This window comes from Mus musculus, chromosome 7, assembly GCF_000001635.26.
Source record: "Mus musculus strain C57BL/6J chromosome 7, GRCm38.p6 C57BL/6J".
Classification (NCBI taxonomy): Eukaryota; Metazoa; Chordata; class Mammalia; order Rodentia; family Muridae; genus Mus; species Mus musculus.
Window position 1 is genome coordinate 38,378,035 of NC_000073.6, and position 13,899 is coordinate 38,391,933.

General features: G+C 42.2%; 1 long non-coding RNA gene and 1 other non-coding gene across 2 annotated transcripts in view; both read left to right on the forward strand.

The window, feature by feature from the left end:
• The first annotated feature begins 1,348 nt into the window (after positions 1-1,348).
• Positions 1,349-13,899, forward strand: part of Gm28453 (predicted gene 28453) — a 63,833-nt gene continuing 51,282 nt past the window's right edge. Inside the window, exons 1-2 of the long non-coding RNA NR_153827.1 lie at positions 1,349-1,419; positions 6,951-7,150. This is a non-coding gene — a long non-coding RNA (predicted gene 28453). The remainder of the gene's footprint in view (positions 1,420-6,950; positions 7,151-13,899) is intronic.
• On the forward strand, positions 2,315-2,421 carry Gm22638. Its single transcript, XR_003946913.1, has one exon. It is a non-coding gene; the product is annotated as a U6 spliceosomal RNA (small nuclear RNA).

A 13,899-nucleotide genomic window follows, 5' to 3' on the forward strand; every position in this document is an offset into this window, starting at 1 on the left:
TCTGCACAACCCCATTTGTAGGCAAAAAGTGTGAAGTTTATCTTGGGAGCTACTCACTTTCAGCAACAGACACAGCAATGTCAAGTTACCTGGATTTCTAGGGAAGACTGGGCAAAAACACTTCACAGTTGCATCCTGTCCTGAAAACACTCCAACTTCCTCTTGAGTTGGAGCAGGTACCTCACTGGGCAACAGGTACCTCAATTGTCCTTCATCTGCTGCAGCCCTCTTTCCTGAGGCCCAGTCTCTTCCCTGGGCCATTTGCTGGGTTCTTTTTGCACTATCCAGATAATAAGGAGAAGTCTGAGGCTAACTGCCAACTTTAGGGTAATGTATCAATAGTGGACAGATACCTTCTCTGTGATAATATAAGGGAATCCAAATACAGAACACAGTCTTTGCGGTAGTTTAAAAGCACAGATGGCTGAACGAACCATCATTGATATCAGGACAATTTGTGTTTTTAAAAATATATACGTGTTCTCTCATTTATGGGGAAGTAAATTTAAAGAAGAAAGTGGCCTTTTAAAATTTGGATTTCAAGAATATGTTGTCTTTATGAGCCACAGGTGAAAGCTCTTCCCTACTGCCAAAGCAGAGCTGAAACATCTAAATAGAATTTGTAACATCCATTTATGAAATGGGATGGCAGTGAGAAGAACAGAGAAGCAGCATCAAGACCTGGTTTCAGGTGGGCATAGGCTGTCATTTCCTACACACTCTGATCCTTGATTTCTTTTGTGTACTTTTTATTTATTTATTTATTTATTTATTTATTTATTTATTTATTTATTTATTTATTTACTTACTTATTTCTTATATATATTTTTAAAATTAGGTATTTTCTTCATTTACATTTCAAATGCTATCCCAAAAGTCCTGTGGAAGTTGTCTTGGGACTATGTTGAGATAGGTATCTCTGATCCATTTCACAGATCAGCTTCCAGTTCCCATCGCTCTATACTCTCATCTGGGCCCATTACGAATCTCTCGCCCCATTTATCCTTCGTTATTGGCTAGCTTCTGCAGTACCCTGATGGCATCTTTCTTTTTCAAGGCTCGCTCGTTTTTTGTTTTTTGTTTGTTTGTTTGTTTGTTTTTTGTCCCCCTCCCCCTTTCTTTGCTGTGTTCAGCAACTTTCTTGTTTACATTTCCTTTGGAAAAATCCAATATGCCCAAGAAACAAGGTACGCACAGCACACTGACTTGCTCCAGCCAGCATCAATGAATTGAGATCAGATTTCAGATATGGCGCCTTACTGACGCCACTATATGACGCCATCGATGTGTGTCTGTCTCTGGCAGCACATGCGCCTTGAGGTTACCTCCAGAGCTGATAGAGACCGGTGATTTGACCAGTGGCGGCTGTTCTATGTGGTCAGTTTGCAACTGTCTCTTGCTGGAGCACAAGGGCTGCAGGTCAGAAATAATTAAGTATAGTGAGGCGAGCTGGCATAGGGAGGACGCAAGGGAGATGGGGACGAGGGAGGGCAACATTGGGCCTGCGATATCTGCGGTAACGGCTGTAGTGAGGTCTTGGGATTCTTTTTTTTTTTTTTCCTTAGCAAGAGTGTGACACTGGGTGGCCTAGAATTTACTCCGAAATTATTATTCACACTTTGTTATGGTGGAGTGGGATTTAGTTCTATTTCTGCTACTAAATACTTTTTATGACTTCCTTTAAAGTTTACTTTTCAATGGTAAAAAGAAAGAGTAGGTTTAGTTGGTGTTGCTAGCCAGAAGGTAGACGTGGATTGTTAGTGTAGCTAGTAAAAGTTTATTTTATTATGCTGAGGGTCTTTACACAAGGTTTACACCCTAAATTCTTAACTACAGTCCTAAGCCCATCTCTCCAAGGCTACTTGGTGGTATCATTTATCTTAGCTGAACGTCAGGTCCAGACTCTAGTAGTCTTTGACTCAAGGGTCAGGATCCTGAGGGTGATTCTCCAGTTTCAGGTCAGATCAAGGTGGCATCTCTCCAGATATGCAAAGCAGAGCATATCTTGGTCTCTGCTTATACACTGTCCAGTGGGTATCATGGGATCATAGGAATATGTCTTGTTATCTTGAGTGAGTGATGAAACTGGGTACTGGTTAACAGTTTCAGCCAGAGTTGTGTGTAGTGGGAGTCCTTGACTAAACTGTTTTCAAATGTCTAAAAGGCATTTGTTTTACTGTGCTCACTACAGGTGGCATTGATGGTCCCAGCTCTTCTAAATTTATTTATTTTTTTCACTCTAAAGACAAAGTCTCCTTGTGTCACCCCAAAACCTGCTATGTAGTCAAGGCTGAGCTTGAAAGTGTAATATTCCGTGCTCACTTCGGCCGCACATATACTAAAACTGGAAAGACAGAGAGAAGATTAGCATGGCCTCTGCTCAAGTATGACACGCAAATTCGTGAAGCGTTCCATATTTTTAGACAAGGAGGGGCACTTCATACTCATCAAAGGTAAAATCTTCCAAGAGGAACTCTCAATTCTGAATATCTATGCTCCAAAATCAAGGGCAGCCACATTCATTAAAGAAACTTTAGTAAAGCTCAAAGCACACATTGCACCTCACACAATAATAGTGGGAGACTTCAACACACCACTTTCACCAATGGACAGTTCATGGAAACAGAAACTAAACAGGGACACAGTGAAACTAACAGAAGTTATGAAACAAATGGATCTAACAGATATCTACAGAACATTTTATCCTAAAACAAAAGGATATACCTTCTTCACAGCACCTCATGGTACCTTCTACAAAATTGACCACATAATTGGTCACAAAACAAGCCTCAACATATACAAAAATATTGAAAATTTCCCATGCATTCTCTCAGATCACCATGGACTAAGGCTGATCTTCAACAACAAAATAAATAATAGAAAGCCAACATTCATGTGGAAACTGAACAACACTATTCTCAATGATACTTTGGTAAGGAAGGAATAAAGAAAGAAATTAAGGACTTTTTGGAATTTAATGACAATGAAGACACAACATACCCAATGTTATGGGACACAATGAAAGCATTTCTAAGAGGAAAAATCATAGCTCTGAGTGCCTCCAAAAAGAAATTAATGGACCCTTTTAAAATATCTAGCTTAGCTTTGGGTATCTGTCAGTGTTCTCTGTGATTCTCATAATATCTAGCTTAGCTTTGGGTATCAGTCAGTGTTCTCTGTGATCTTCAGGCGGGTTCTTTAGAGCAATAGTGACACCACAGTTTCCTGTTGGCTAAAATCTTTGCTTTTTAACAAGGATACAGGCTCACTTTGATATTCCAAAAAATCAGTGTATGAAGAAAGATACCTATTAGAATTTTTGTGATTCTTGCTTATGAGAGCAAAGTACTGGGAAAAATATTTGACAGCAATAGACCGAGCAAATGAAGTATGCACTGATTTATTTGATAAATTTATCATGAGGATGATAGTGTACACACCTATAATCCTGCACTCATGAGGCTTGTACAGGATGACAGTTTGAGGCCCTCTTAGCATCCACATCAAGACCCTGTCTGAAAAGGCAGTCAAATGAAAGGTATCAAATTTTTGATTCCTAGGCATCTCTTAGGAGAGTTACCTAGCATAAGAGTCCCCAGAATCTACATATTTTAAAATTTATTTTAAGTCCTTTGGTGTTTTGCCTGCATGTATATATTTATAAGGAGTCAGAATCTCTGAAACTGGGTTACACAAGTGTGAACTGCCATGTGCGTTCTGGGAAATAGAACCTGGGCCCTGTGGAAGAGTAACCAGCGTTCTTTTTTTTTTTCCATTTTTTATTAGGTATTTCGCTCATTTACATTTGCAATGCTATACCAAAAGTCCCCCATAGCCACCCACCCCCTCTCCCCTACCCACCCACTCCCCTTTTATGGCCCTGGCGTTCCCCTGTACTGGGGCATATAAAGTTTGCGTGTCCAATGGGCCTCTCTTTCCAGTGATGGCCGACTAGGCCATCTTTTGATGCATATGCAGCTAGAGTCAAGAGCTCCGGGGTACTGGTTAGTTCATAATGTTGTTCCACCTATAGGGTTGCAGATCCCTTTAGCTTCTTTGGTACTTTCTCTAGCTCCTTCATTGGGGGCCATGTGATCCATCCAATAGCCGCCTGTGAGCATCCACTTCTATGTTTCCTAGGCCCAGGCATACTCTGACAAGAGACAGCTATATCAGGGTCCTTTCAGCATAATCTTGCTAGTGTATGCAATGTAACCAGCGTTCTTAAACTCCAAGTCTTTCCAGCCTCAGAAATGGTTTTCTTTGAGTGTGTGTCTGTGTGTGTGTGTGTCTGTGTGTGTATGTGTGTTTGAGCGCACATGTGTGTGTCACATATCCATAGAGGTCAAAAGAGAACTCAGTTGGATCTGAAGTTACAGGTGGTTTGGTACCACACAGTATAGGGGCTGGAACCTCTGGAAAAACAAGTTCACTTGGCACTTGAACCATTCCCTCAGCCCCCAGGACCTCTATTTTTTAATCACTTATTTTTTCATTTATTTATTTATTTATTTATTTATTTATTTATTTATTTATTTATTTATTTATTTACTTTACATCTTGGTCTCAGGCCCCCTTTCTCCCCTCCTCCCAGCCCCACCCTCACAAATCCCTCCCACCATTATAACCTCCTCTTTTCCTCAGATAAGGCAAAGCCTCCCTGGGATATCAGCCTGCTCTGGAACATCAGGTCCAAGCAGTGCTAAGTAGATCCATCTCATCAAGGTTTGATCAGGCAGTCTAGGTAGAGGGAAGGGATGCAATGGCAGGCAACAGAGTCAGAGACAGCCCTGTTCCAATTGTTAGGGAACCCACATGAATTCCAAGCTCACATTTACTACAAATGTGTAGGGGAGGGCCTAGGACCAGCCTATATATACTCTGGTTGATGGTTCAGTCTCTGTTAGTCCTGATGGATCCAGGTTGGTGTTCTAGTGGTATACTTGACATCTCCAGCTTGCTCACTCCTATCCCTGACTTCCACAAGACTCCTTGAACTCTGCCTGATGTTTGGCTGTGGTCTCTGCATCTGTTTCTTCAGCTGCTGAATGAAGCCTCTCAGGAGACAGTTATGCCAGGTGCCTGTGTGCAAGTATGGCAGAGTAACAGATAACTTGGATTAGTTTATTGCTTCTCTAGTTATTATGGGAGTCTGTAGGCTTGTGTTTATCACAGCACATGTGTAAGGTCTAAGGACATCTATAGCAGTCGATGCTCTCTCTTCAGTATGTATGCCCTTGAACCTGAGCTTTTGTCATTAGGCCTGCCAGGAGGCACTTTTGCCCACTGCTTTAGTTAGGGTTTCTGTACTGTGATGAAGCACCACGACCAAAAGCAACCTGGGGAGAAAAGTATCCCTCTCACATATCCTGAGTCACAGTCCTTTGAGGGAAGCCAAGGCAGGGACTCAAACTGGAAAAGAATCTGGAGGTAGTAGTGGATACAGAGCCCATTGCTTTTTTCATCCTCTTTTCTTTTTAAAGTTTTAGTTATATATTTTATATGTGTGAGTGTTCTTCCTTAATGCACATGAGAAGAAGGAATCATGTCCCATTACAGATAGTTATGAGCCACTATATGGTTGCTGGGATCTGAACCTAGGACCTGTGGAAGTCCTCTTAACCATGGAGCCATGTCACCAGCCAAACTCAGCCTGTTTGATTACAGACCCTAGGTCCATCAGCTCAGGAGTGGCACCACCTACAATGGACTGGACCACCACATCCATCACTAATTAAGAAAATATCTTGCAAGTTTGCCGTCAGCCCAGTCTCACTGAGGCTTTCTCTCAGTTGAGATTCCCTGATCTCAGAAGACTTTCAGCTTGTCTCAAGTTGACACAAATGTAGCCAGAAAGCCCACTGAAACATCTTGCCAGCCCCTTAGTTTTTTTCTTGCTCCTGTGACTCAATGTCTGGCAGAAAAAATGGAGCAAAGGTTTATTTTGACTCATGTTCAGAGATCTGCAGTGTATCATAGCACAGCAGGCATGGTGGAGTTCCTCACTCGATGGCAGTGTTGTATGTGAGAGTGATTGCTCATGTCATGACTGACCAGGAAAATCAGAATGGCTGGAATCATATCTGGAACCTTAAAGGCCACTCCTAATTATCCAGTTTTATTAGGACAGCCGTTCTTTATAAAGTTTCCGCAAGCCTTCCTAAATAGCACCACTAACTAGGGAACAAGTGTACTATACATGAGCCTCTAGGAAACATTGTAGATTCAAACCATGTGTTCCTGTAGTGAATGAGATCCATTCATCCAATGTCTCCTGGTGATGGTGGGAGTAACTTTCTGTAGCCCTCTTCCTTCATTTTTGCATAAGGAAAACATTTCTACTGGATTCCTTGTCACTACATATACATACACATACACATATACATACACATAAACACACACATACACACACATATATGTGTTTGTGTTTGAAATTATCTCCAAGCATGCTATAATAACCAGAATGCATTGTTAATCATTAGAATTATAATCTACTACATTTCATTACTTTATTATTTCATTTTTTGTATGAAATATGTATACACACATGCATGCACGTGCCTCAGGCTGCCCAGTGACAGGCAACAGATCCTCACCAGCATGCCCCATTCTGCATTCTGTTTCTTTTAAATGGTTTTATGTATGTGAGAGAAATGTATGTGAGAGAGACAGGCATTTTTGTGCTTTCACTCAAGAAAGCCTTGTTGTGTAACAGCTTGAGAATAACAACAGGTGAGTATTGCTTATCCAAAATAGTTTGGACCAGAAGTGTTTCATACTTTGGCATTTCCTGTACTTTGAGGATACGTAGGCATGAATTTGATGATAGGATAATCTTAATCTGAAAACTTAAAGCTGGAAATTGATCTGAAATATAAAGGTTTTGCAAGATATTTTAGGCTCTGGGTTACTTTGTATGTTGGACTGGTTATTCTGTGCTTGCTCCATAGGTTGGCTTGGAGACAGCACTGCTTGACAGAAGATACCCTGCTTTCCTAATGCTCGCAAAAGTACAAGGCCCAAGAGTATGAACTTCCTGGAGCTGCTTTGCACTTGATGCAGTCCTGGCCTTAGTAGAGAGGCCTGGCAAGTGGAGCTGGAGGTCTCGGATAGAGGAGAACATGGACACCGTGGTGCCAGCATTCCTCAGGTTGGTTGGTAATTTATAGTGTTTGTGTGTACGCGTGTGTGTGTGTTTACCATGCCGTGTATGTGGAGGTCAGAAGACAACTTACAGTAGTTACATAGTTACTTCCATTATGTGAGTTTAGATCACTGAACTCATGTTGTCAGACTTGAGAGCAAGCTCCTTTACTCACTGATCCAGTTTGATGGCCACATTCTTCCACTTAATAGTGTCTCCTGAAGGCACAAGAGAATCAAAAGGCTAACACTGGACCTTACTTCTCTCTATATATATTTGGTTATGCCACACAATGCTGAGGTTAGAACCCAGATTTACTACTTGCTAGGCAACAGCTCTACTACTGAGCTCTCCCAAAGTTCAATGTTGGCCATTTCTGCTGGGCAAACCCTTTCCCATATTGAATAAATAAACACATAGGCAATAGAAATTTTACATCTGATCAAATTCATCCTCCTACTCAGGAGGCGGCACTGTACTATAATATTTTGAGTATCAGTAGAAGCTATGACACATGTCACGTGTAGCCCAACATCAGTTTTTTGAAATGCAATTCCCTAGTCTTTCAACCTGTGAAAGTCTCTCTTGAAGGATATTTTGACTCCATGTTGAATACAGTAGAGCTTCAATACATTCTCTTTTCAAGGACAGGGTCTCACTCTAGGTCTGACTCCTGAAAGTCATGTCGATCAGACTTTTCTTATACTCAAAGAGATCCACTTGCCTTTTCTTAAGTGCTGTGATTAAAGGAGTGAGCCACTATACCAGGTTGTCAGTAGGTTCTTTAAGTTAGCAGAACTGTCTTGCTGTGAGCTGACCCCCTTGAGTAAAGCTTGGTTTTGTGTGTGTGTGTGTGTGTGTGTGTGTGTGTGTGTGTGTATGTGTGTGTAGGGGGTCACACAAATTTGAGCCTGTTTGGATTGGGAGGGATTCTAGATCCTGGAGGGGTTTCCAGGGCCTTCTCTGTAGGCTGCATGGGCACTCACTCAGTTCACACTTGTACTCCCCTTTCTGAGAAATCCAGTCTCAGAGAAGTAGCTGCTGGCTAAGGTCTCAGATTTCCCTGTGCAGCTTCCATGCTGGTTTATAACGCTGGGAAGTGAGAGAGAAGTGAAGTCAAAATGTAGAGTTTGGCTGTGTTGATGGTGTCCTAAGCCCTGGTTGGAAGGAAGAGACCAACCTTCCATTCAAGTCACCATGGACCTGGGGCTACTTAAGCCTAGTTCTGTGAAGAAGAGTGCCCCCCCAGCATAGCTGCTTACAACAGTTTATTAAAAGGCATGTAACTTCTGAGAGGTGGAAATACTTTTAGCTTGTCCTGCCTCATTTGTCCTTTAGTGTGCAGCATGCAGCTCAAAATTTAAAAACAGTATAGAGGAATATATGCAAAAGAAATGTAGAAGGAAAATATGCAGAAGCAAAAAACTGCAGGTGAGAGCAGGATAGAATAGACCCATCAGACACAGGAAACTGCATGTGAGGCCAGGAGGGGACAGAGCTATGGATGTCCCAGACACCTGAAATGGAAGAAAGAGCCATCAGATACTATGACAAATACATAAAGTAGGTTAGACGAAAAGATGGATTGAATAAATGAACAACTGATACACAAAAATGCTATAGACTGCTCATTGTTCATGATGGTGGCTGAGTGTGTAAAGTTAACACAGTAATAAATAGCAAGCATAAATCTATCTCAAGATCATAGACACACTACAGCTTACACCTGCTAGGCAAGTGTTCTGCAACCGAGATCAATCCGTACTGGGGTTTCTCTGTAGCCCTGGCTGTCCTGGAACTTACTTTGTAGACCAGGCTGGACTCAAACTCAGAAATCTGCCTATCAAGTGCTGAGATTCAAGGCCTGTGCCACCATGCCCGCCTTGTACCTTCCTTTTTTTATATGTGTGTGTTTTATTTTGAGCCCAGGGCCCCTTGCTGAGCCTAGCTTTGAAGCTGTGATCTCCCTGGCTTAGCTTCTGTAGTAGGACAACAGGTTTGCACCATGAGGCCTAGCAACAATTCTGCATGCTCTGAGATCTCTCCCTGGAGAGCTTGGACATGGAAGTGGTCAGCTTGGAAAAATACCAGCAATCAATACTGTAGGAGTCTTCTGCAGTTAGGTGTCCACTAGATGTCAGTGAGCTTCAGGAATGAAATAGAGCTGGATCTTCCAGAGTCAGGGAGTGTTTTCCCTCTCTGCCTGTTAAAAATCGGGTTTCCCCAGGATGTCTGAGGATCTCAGCTGATCCTTGTGAGTAGGAACCTGGTGCAGTCAAGATCAGTTATTTCTGTGTAAACAATGAAGCTGGATTGGGATTTACCACCTCAACAGAGCCAGGTAGCTTCAAGGAGACAGAGGTTAAGAGAAGAGAGAAAGGAGGAGAAGAGGCATGGGTGCAGATGATACTCATGAACTGGTAGCTGCTCAAGGAGGTAGAAAGGCAGGAGTTTACCCCTCCTAGAGGACAGGAGGGCAGGCATATTGCCAACACGGGGCTGCTCCTATGAATGTAAGGGGATTGGCTTGTCACTCTGTCTTTGTCTTGTTTATTTTATTTTTTATTTTTAAAGGGAACCCTCCCCCCTTTTCTATAATAGAATTTTCTGCCCATTGACTTTGCAAATTGGTCGACAACTAGACTAACTCCGTATGTTGCTCCCACTTCTTCCCTCTTAACTGTAGATGAGTTAGCATCCCCTCTGACTAGGTCAGTACATGGGGGCTTGACTTAGCTCAGCTGGATCTAACTAGGGACAAGTTGTTTATTTCGTTTTATTTTGGCAATGGTGCCAGTGGACTGGACTCTGCCCACCAAGGGTGTCCTTAAAGGGCTGCAGGAAGGCAGTGTGTGTGTGGGGACACAGTGTGGGGAGCTCACCCCTGCTTACCACCTCCCTGAAATGGCCTCTTTCACTTGCCAGACTGAGGCAGGCATGCTGAGTTCTGTCTGCTCTTAGCTGAGTTCTCTGTTCCAAGCACTGTACTTTTCAGAGTGTTTCCCTCCCTTCCCTGGAGATGCACATACTCTCTTCTGGAGCCACAAAGGGATATGATTTATAAAATGGCAGAGTGTTGCAGGGGGAGGGGATGCCTTACGAGGCCCATGCAGAGGCATCCTCTCTGAGGTATCAGCCGTAGGACAGGTCTATTATGAAATAAAGTTTATTTGTAAGGACATTGGAGGGGCTCTGGGTAAGGAAATAGAGGCAGATATAACATGTGACACAGACTCACATAGTATTGCTAAGGCAAACTCACATGTTGTTTTGTTGACCTATGGGAGGACATGTGATGTTTGGACAGAACATAACTGAACTCCAAGGATAGTGATGGATGCTTGCATAGCTAGCTTTGCAATGCTTTGTCTCAAGTCTTCGTCTTCACCGATCTTCACTTCATTGGTAGAAGCATGGAAGAGAACTTCTCCTGATGTCCAGGCTGGTCCTGGTCTCTTCTGCTTACTCATGTCACCTCAGTGGAGGCTGTTTCTGCTGGATCAGGGCACCACTGCTGATTTGTTTTTTGTTATCCTGACACTGCTGAACTGGACTCTCAGTTTCCTGACAAAGAGAGATTGGAATCGCCCCGAAGAACTACTGCTTTTTAAATGTTTTTAATGGTTTTTCGAGACAGGATTTCTCTGTGTAGCCTGGCTGTCCTGGAATGCACTTTGTAGACCAGGCTCAGAAATCCACCTGCCTCTGCCTCTTGAGTGCTGGGATTAAAGGCAGGCGCCACCATGCCCGGCTATGTATGTATGTGTTTAAATAATTTATATGTATATCTATCTATCTATCTATCTATCTATCTATCTATCTATCTATCTATACATACATTTGGAAGAACTACTAACATTTGCACATCTCTCATCCTATATACCATCTTTTCTCCCCTACATTTGCAAGGTGGGTTAACAGGGGATTTGACACATTTGAGAAATCGTATTAAAAGTATGTTTTTAAAAAAATCGAAGACAAAGACATAGAGCAGAGAGGGAGTGGAGAGAGGAGAGGAAGAGAGACAGAGAGAGAGAGAGAGACAGAGAGAGAGAGAGAGACAGAGAGAGTGAGAGAGAGAGAGACCATGAAGAGGTTCTGCTAAGGCAGGGATGAAGTCTTCTCTTCTTTAAGCTCCTTCCTGCTGACCTTGGGGCAATGGTTTTATCTTTGAGGAACCTAAGAAGATTGGGATGGGGACGCTGGTCAAGTTCTGGGAAAGCTGGCTCTTTCATTGCTGTCCTGGGTCTGTGGAACCATCTGCTGGTAGGAAAGTGCTGGTCCAGTAGAAGCATCTGTGAGAGTAGACCGGAGCTGTCGTGGATATAGGCTGGAGTAAACACCTGGACTTGGCAAGATGCTGAAACACACACACACACACACACACACACACACACACACACACACACACACACACACACACATTAGAGGCAGTTAAGTAGACTTTGGAGAAAATTTTTGTCTGGTGTATATTTGAAACCCTTAGGTCTTTGTTGTTGGGGGGCGGGGGTCCCCAAACCAGGGGACAGGGGGAGGAATCCCACCCTCTGGAATAGGCAGCAAATGGGTGGCAGGGATTGTTATTCTCTTGGAATCTATTTGGTCCATGAGGTAGATTTGAGTGGGTTTTCTGGAGCTCATAAGAATCTTTTTAAGTTTACAAAAGAGATAATTTTTTTAACAGCATGAAGTCTTTAAGGTGAGTTCATTGAAGACACAAACCCTTTTGTAGTGAAGAAGGGGCAGGAGGGGCTTTTTTTTTTCTATCCAGAAGTCTGAATTATATAATGTACATAATAATAGTGTAATGAGAAACATTTTTATGTTTATATTTAAAGGATAATTAAGGGGAACTCACATATTTGAATTTGTGAATATGATAGTTGATCATATAGATTTAGCATGAGAATACCTTAAGTCTATAGTTAAAGAAAACCAAAGGAAACTCAAAATTTTGAACTTGTGATTAGGAACGTGGATTGTATAGTGGTATATTTATTAGAATTAGGCTAAATTATTAGAATTACAATGATTACTGAAAATAATCTGAACTCTTGAAGTTTTGATATAACAGTAGCATATTGAGGGGAAGAAATCTGAAGCATTTTTATCTTAAATTATTTTCTATCATCATCCAATTGTGTATGCCCTCCAAGCTTTATATGTTATGATTACCGATCTCAAAACATCTTTCTAGACTCTCAAATAATTTTTTTATATATTCACAACTTAAGCTTATATCCTCAGACCTTGCCTGAAGTTTCTACCTTTTTTATTTAATCATTTGCCATGGGACATAAGTGGTTGATCATTGGAGAACAGTCATTGAAAACTGATTTTTTGGAAAGGGAGTAGAAAAAGGTTACATCTTCAAAAGTTTCCCGCTGAAACTTGTGGATCTTTAATCATGAAGCCTGCTAGCAAGGCAAAGCTGTCTCTTTTTGATAAGAGATCTGGTAGTCTTAACTAGTGTTAAGGCCTAGGTAAAATACTAAGGCCTGTCTTAGTTAAGGTTTCTTTCTTTTTTTAAATTTATATACTTATTATATTTAAGTACACTGTAGCTGTCTTCAGACACTCCAGAAAAGGATGCTAGATCTCCTTACAGATAGTTGTGAGCCACCATGTGTTTGCTGGGATTTGAACTCAGGACCTTCAGAAGAACAGTCAGTGTGTTTAACTGCTGAGCTATCTCTCCAGCCCCAGTTAAGGTTTCTATTCCTGCACAAACATCATGACCAAGAGGCATTTGGGTAGGAAAGGGTTTATTCAGCTTATACTTTCACATTACTGTTCATCACTAAAGGATGTCAGGACTGGAACTCAAGCAGGTCAGGAAGCAGGAGCTGATGCAGAGGCCATGGAGAGATGTTACTTACTGGCTTGCTCAGCCTGCTTTCTTATAGAACCCAGGACTACCAGCTCAGGGATGGCACACCGTACAATTGACCCTCCCACCTTTGATCTCTAATTGAGAAAATGCCTTACAGCTGGATCTCATGGAGGCATTTCCTCAAGAAAGCTTCATTTCACTGTGATAACTCCAGCCTGTGTCAAGTTGACAGAGAAAATGAGCCAGCACGAGGCCTAGATGGAACGCTAAGGCCTAAGAGGTTCCTTGCCCAGCAGTCCTGATGGAGACTGGTTAGACAGTCGGGTTGCCTGTTCTTCATTTGCTCTCTTTCCTGTGTTAGGTCTTGAACTGTTTTATTTTTCACCTTCCAGGCTTTGTGATTTTAGGGATTTATTCCAAGTTTTGTTTGTTGTTTTAGCTGGGTTTTATTTTTTATTAGATATTTTCTTTATTTACATTTTAAATGTTATCCCCTTTTCTAGTTTTCCCTATGAAAATCCCCTAACCCTCCCCCTCCCTCTGCCTAAACAACCCACTGGTCCTGGCATTCCCCTATACTAGCGCATAGAACCTTCACAGGACCAAGGGCCTCTCCTCCCACTGATGACCAACTAGGCCGTCCACTGCTACATATGCACCTAGCGCTACAAGTTCCACAATGTGTTTTCTATGATTGGTGATATAGTTTAAGGAGCTCTGGGGGTACTGGTTAGTTCATATTAATGTTCTTCCTATGGGGCTTCAGTCCCCTTCAGCTCCCTGCGTCTTCTGGCTCCTTCACTGGGGACCTTGTGCTCCATCCAATGGATGACTGTGAGAATCCACTTCTGTATTTGCTGGGCACTGGCAGAACCTTGCATGAGGCAGCTATATAAGGTTCCTGTCAGCAGTCTCTTGTTGG